This window comes from Dipodomys merriami, unplaced genomic scaffold, assembly GCF_024711535.1.
Source record: "Dipodomys merriami isolate MVZ:Mamm:240054 unplaced genomic scaffold, mDipMer1.0.p SCAF_583, whole genome shotgun sequence".
Lineage (NCBI taxonomy): Eukaryota > Metazoa > Chordata > Mammalia > Rodentia > Heteromyidae > Dipodomys > Dipodomys merriami.
Window position 1 is genome coordinate 409,073 of NW_027206161.1, and position 6,162 is coordinate 415,234.

Genomic DNA, 6,162 nt, shown 5'->3' on the forward strand with positions numbered 1-6,162 from the left:
TTTAACAGGACTCATAGCTTGTTGTTTTACCTTTGGAGGCCTATGCCCACCCCCACCTTGTGTCAGCTACAAAAGCATGCAGACAGGCAGGCACAGAGACTGGGGTCAGCAAAAGGAGTTTGCTTGAAACAGACACAGTTTTAGCCTAGAGAATATGGACCAACTGCAAATACCAAGAGTGTAGTTAGAAGAGCAAGGAAGGAGAAAAGGTTCTTTTGTGATGGAGGTCATCAAAGAAAAGAGAGATAGAGGGAAATGGAGAGGGGGAGAGAGACAGATTGAGTTGCTACAAGATAAGGAGTTACTTTTTTAGAGGAAACGTTGGGTGGCTCCTGGCAGAGAAGGGCTTGGTGAGCAAGGCAGGAGAGTGGAGAGGGAGCCCTCTGGAGTGGAGGTCAGAGAAGGACTTGGTGGACCGAACAGAACAAGCAAAGTGAGGATTTTCTGGAGCAGAGCTTGAGGAGGGCTTAGGTTTAGGGGACCTCAGACTCCTCCCAGTTTCATTGGAGAATTGTTTAAATCAGCAAGAGTAAAACCTAAGGTTCTGAATTTAGGTCAGCAGTGCCATGGTAATGAGACCAGATTTTGGAATAAAAACAAGTCAGTTTTGTTTTTTTATGACTGTAAATCAGTCAGCCCAAAGTCTTAAGTTTAGACAGCAGGCATGCCAATGGGGTGTCTTTGGGAGACAATTTGGAAATTTTGGTAGGACTATGGAGCCTGTCCTGATGCTCCAGGCACCGCTGGGGCTTTGGGAAGCCAGACGGATGGATCCCAATAATTAAGAGAGGGCATCCCCAAAGGTCCTAATTAAAGGGTATCAGGGTATAAGGAAAGAAGAGACTTCTGGAGTCTCTGTACCCCACAGACAAGAAGGAAGGGAGGGAGTCCTGCCCTCCTGGGGTCCATGTCAGGTGCCTACACCACAGACCGGGCTAGTTACCTTGTCCTGAAGGCTTTTAGGTATTGGGTGAAGTCAGTCAAACAGTGAAGAGCCTCCTGCCTGGAGATCAGAATCCAGGGACAGGGTAAAGGATAGAGAATAGGGGGAGAGATAAGGCCTTTTCTGAGCTTACACAGGGGGGCAATAATACCTCAAGCCACAGCAGCGTGGCCATCCACTGCTTGTACTGCTTACAAAAGCAAAGGCTGGGAGGTTTTTCAGGTGTCTGTTTAGCCCAAAGTAAGCTCAGAGGGCTCTGTGCTTCTGATGAAGAAAAGCCTTGGAAGGAGGAGGAAGGTAGCAGAAAGGCTTCGTGAGAGGTGGCAAGGAGGTGGGTGGCCCCTTGGCAGAGGGCACCTACTTACTCCTGGTGCTTTTTATCTCCTGGGTGTCAGCACCATATGTTAGGAAAATGGAGGAGAATGGAAAAGGAATAGGCCTGACTTGATCACCAACAGAAAGGACTCTTTATTGAGGAACAGCCAGGGGCACAGCCCTTCCAGCAAGATTGAGGTTGTGTGAGGTAGCTGGCACAGGATCAGTGTTTTACAGGAGATCTGATCAAGGAGGTAGAGGTTAATGAAAAGCCCCTAGGTCAAGAAAGATGGAGGACTTTCAGTTGGGTCTGAGATGGGATGTTTACAACTGGGCCTAGGTGGATTGCCCTACCTGCACATCAAAGGAGTTCACACATACCTGGAATTATGCCTGGAGTCCGTATGGACTTGGGATAATAGGGTGGGGGTCAACCATTCAGGCCAATTGGAAAAAGTTAGCGTTCCGAGCTTTTCTGCATATAAACACTCCATCAACATTTTCTTATTAGAGGATTATTCAAGATTAGCTATAGGTTGATTGATAATAACTGAGCTTGACAGAAAGGTGAGGGAAAACTGTCTAGTCTCCAATGAGGTTCTGACTTGTATTTCACAAAGTGTTATGAAAGCACTCAATGAGAAATCTAGTAGCTGCATTTCTTAAAAGTGCTGGCCTAGGGGCTGGGAATGTGGCTTAGTGGTAGAGCGATTGCCTTGCATGCATGAGGCCCTGGGTTCGATGCCTCAACACCACATAAGCAGGAAAAAAAACCAGAAGTGGCTCTGTGGCTCAAGTGGTAGAGTGCTAACCTTGAGCTGAAGAGCTGAGGGACAGCTCCCAGGCCCAAAGTTCAGGCCCACGACCGGACCCCCCCCAAAAATTTAAAAACAAAAGTGCTTGCCTGGTTACACTTTCTGATAATGTGTCAATTCAAGTACTTCTTGGAGTTCCAAACCATTCAATTTTGCTGTATTAGAAACTTGTTACAGTTTGCGGACAGCTCTTGGTGATGAAATTTGTGCTTTTTAAAATTGCTTTCCCAATTCCATCCACAAAATGCAGACAAAAATTATCTGTAAAAATTCATATCTGTTGATATTGCATATACATTTACTTTCCATTACAAACCTAGAATGCGGTAAAATTTCTCATAGCAATTACACTGCACTAGATTGTGGGCAGTTTCTAATGTAAATAATATATTTATTTTTGTAGAGAATTTGAGTATCCAAAATTTTAATATGCCTGTCATCCTAAAAACAATACCTTGCTGATACTGAATGACAAATATAACTTCCCATAAGTACAGAAATTTTCCTTGTATCTTTTTAATATATACTTTTATTGTAAAGATACTGTACAGAGGGGTTACAGTTACACAAGTAAGGAAATGAGAACATTTCTTATTGAGCATTGTTAACCCCTCCTGTTTTTCCTCTACCATCCCTTCCCTTTACACCACCTCAACTCCTCCCTCCATCCCCCTCTGATAGAGTGTCTTGTACATCCTATTGTTACAATGGATCAACCTGTATCCTTTCCTTATATCTTAAATGAAGAAATGCTGGCTTGTTTCATGCTGATTCTACTTGTGTTGACACACCTAAAGTCACTCTCCAAGGCCAAAAGCACATAAATGAAGTGCAAATTATCTTTTGTCAGTGGTATAATTGTGTTCTACACATTTATTGACAGGATACAAACCTTAATACATATATACATTTGAAGGCATTTGATGTGTGAAAACCCGTCAATATAAAATATAAAGTGATTTTGAAAAAAATAAAAGTGACTCAGAAGAAATTATAAATGCAAAAACAGTCTTTACAGAAACAAATTCTTAGAGATATTTCATGACTTTGAAAAGGATAAAGTGGCTGAAATTAATATAAATTTAGAAGTATGACAATTCACAAAAATATAAAAAGATATTCATGTATATCATTATATAAGCCAAAGCAGAAAGCAAATGTTGTTTAGATGACTTTTTAAAATACACTTTCTCAGGAAGTGGGAAGGGGTTTCAGTGGTAGAGTGCGTGCCTAGAATGAATGAGGCCCTGGGTTTGATTCCTCAGTACCACATCAGTACAATAAGACAAAGGTGGTCCTGTGGCTCAAGTGGTAGCACTAGCCTTGAGCTAAAGAGCTAAGGGAAAGCACCCAGGCCCAAGATTTCAAGCCCCACGACCAACAAAAACAAAATCAAAACACAAAAAATCACTGTCTCTCACTTTTGTGTCCTCAACTCTGTAAGACGGCTGCTTCAGCCTAGGGCTAAGATTTTAGCTGTGGACACTTAACACTCCTGATTCAGACTCTACTTGAGAAAAATTTTAATGAGTATTTTGTTCTTAATTTTGCTCTTTGTAAATTCATATGCACCTATAAAAAATGGTGTGGCCATCCCAGTAACATTCTCAAAGTACCTCCTAATGACGACTTACAAAAAGTTGTATTATATTACAACAAGGAAAACAATGCTACAATAAACAAAACCAATCATTAAATATTAATGATTAATAAAATGAAAAATGAAACAATTACCAGTGTTTCCAGTATTTGAAGTATACTACATATTAGGTTTTACTATTTTTTCATAATCCTGTACATTTAAAACTGCCTAAGATTATGATGTTCAATAAGAGTTTTATAGGCTATGAGTAGTCTTTAAAGCTTCCCACTAAGATTATTATTTATGGCTCATCTCATCTGTATATGGCTTATATCATCATTTGTTCCTCGCTAACCTATAAAGTAAGGAAGCCCTAAAGTTTTAACAGAAACTGTGGAATTAACAAAGTCTTAACTCTTCACTCTGCTTCTTTACACAAAGAATTTGCAAATTCTCATTAGTAAAATTTCTATAAACTCTGAAATGTACACACTTAGTAGTATATGCTGCTACAATAAATCTTAAATACTTTATGGAAAAGTTTTATGACCTGTCATACAGTCTTATTTTTGGCATATATATAAGCAAATTCCCAAAATTAAAAATATTTAAAACATTAAAACTTTTAACAAACCTTAACACTTGCTTCAATGTTCATTATGAGAGGTGCCTTGTATAGAATAATTGAATTCCTCCTCTTACACATCTCTTGAACAACAAATATCTGGAATTATATTGTTTTTGACATGCCAATCTTGACTTTATTCATAAATGTGTGCTTATATAAGAAACACATGGTTTTAAAATTTCACAACAATTCTTTAGAACTTACTTTTTGTTGAATTGTTTAGTTTAAGAAAATCAATTACACTTTCTATATAAAAAATGTTCTGTGCTCAATTCGGCAGCACATACACTAAAATTGAAATGATACAGAGAAGAGTACCATGGCCCCTGTGCAAAGATGACAAGCAAATTCATGAAGTGTTCCATATTTTTACAACAGACGATGGAGTGGATGTGGCCAGAAAGGAACCCTACTGCATTCGAACCCTACTGCATTCTTGGGTGGGAGTGTAAACTTGTTCAGCTACTTCGGAAAGGAGTATGAAGGTTCCTCAAAAGATTCCACATAGCGCTCCCCTATGACCCAACAAATACTTCTTCTGGGCATTTACCCAAATGATCACAAACAAGACCATACTAAAACTACTAGCACTACTATATTTATTGCAGCATTATTTACCATAGCTAAAATATGGAACCAACATTGATGCCTCTCAGTACATGAATTGATCAAGAAAATGTTATAGATAGATAAATAGATAGATAGATAGATTGATTGATTTCCATTGTGTGTGTGTGTGTGTGTGTGTGTGTGTGTGTGTGTGTGTGTGTGTGTGTGAGAATAGGAATTCTATACCTCCATCTGAAAGAATGACATTGCCCAATTTGTTAGGAAATGGAAAGGCTTGGAAAAAATTATATTAGTGAAGTAAGCCAAGTCCAAAGAAACATAGGCCCCATGGTTTCCCTTATTTGCAATAAATAATATATGTCTGAGATAAGCAGAAAAGGTCAAAAGCTATGGGCATATGACCAGATAAGATGATGTTAAATGAAATGACCCGCAAAGTAAGTACACAAGTGGGTTTTTTTCTTGCTTGCTATTATTTCAAATGTATTTATAATGTACAATGTATTTTATTGTTTCTTTATATGTTCCTCGCCCACAGTATAACCTCTGTTTTCACTGTATTTGATTTTGGTGCACCTGAATCTTGTATATACACTTAGCTAATTGGGGAGGGGAAAGAAGAAACAAAATGGTTAACTAGGAATACTGGTCGACCCATTGTGACAATGAGATGCACAAGACACTATGTTGAAAGTTGAACTTTACAATTTAGGTGGGGTTGGGGGGAATGAAGGGGAGTGTACTTGTAGAGGTGTGAGGAAGGGATGGTGGGGGAAAAAACAAAGGAGAAGGTAACAATGCCTGAGAGGAAATGGACTCATTACCTTGCTCATGTAACTGAAACCCCTCTGTATGGTATTTTAACAATAAAATACATATAAAAATGTTCTGAGATGGAAAAGTTTATTTCCCCTATTATACCCATATAATATCATTAACTAAGAAATTAATGCAAAACACTGATGTGAATAAGTGTGTGAGTGTGTGTGCATGTGTGTGTGCCTGCATGTTGGCGTGCTCAGAGTTTGAACTTAGGGCTTTAAGGTCTTGCTAGGCCTTTCCCCTCTAGTTTGGTGAGCTAGTATATTAGCTACATCTCCATTCATGCTCTTTTCTAGTTCATTAAAATTTTTGAAAAATAATGTCATGATTTTTTGCTCTGATTGGTTTCCAAATGTTATCCACAGAACTCAGCCTTCTGAGTACATATCCTGAGTAGTCAGGATTACAAGGGTGACCAACCAGCACAAGGCTTTCAGAAACATATTAAATGTAGAAGAAAATTTACTTCATGAGTGCTTGTTTTATC

General features: G+C 38.9%; 1 non-coding gene across 1 annotated transcript; it reads left to right on the forward strand.

Moving 5' to 3' along the window:
- The first annotated feature begins 4,547 nt into the window (after positions 1–4,547).
- On the forward strand, positions 4,548–4,654 carry LOC138813089 (U6 spliceosomal RNA). The gene has a single exon (XR_011367720.1). It is a non-coding gene; the product is annotated as a U6 spliceosomal RNA (small nuclear RNA).
- Positions 4,655–6,162: the final 1,508 nt, after the last annotated feature.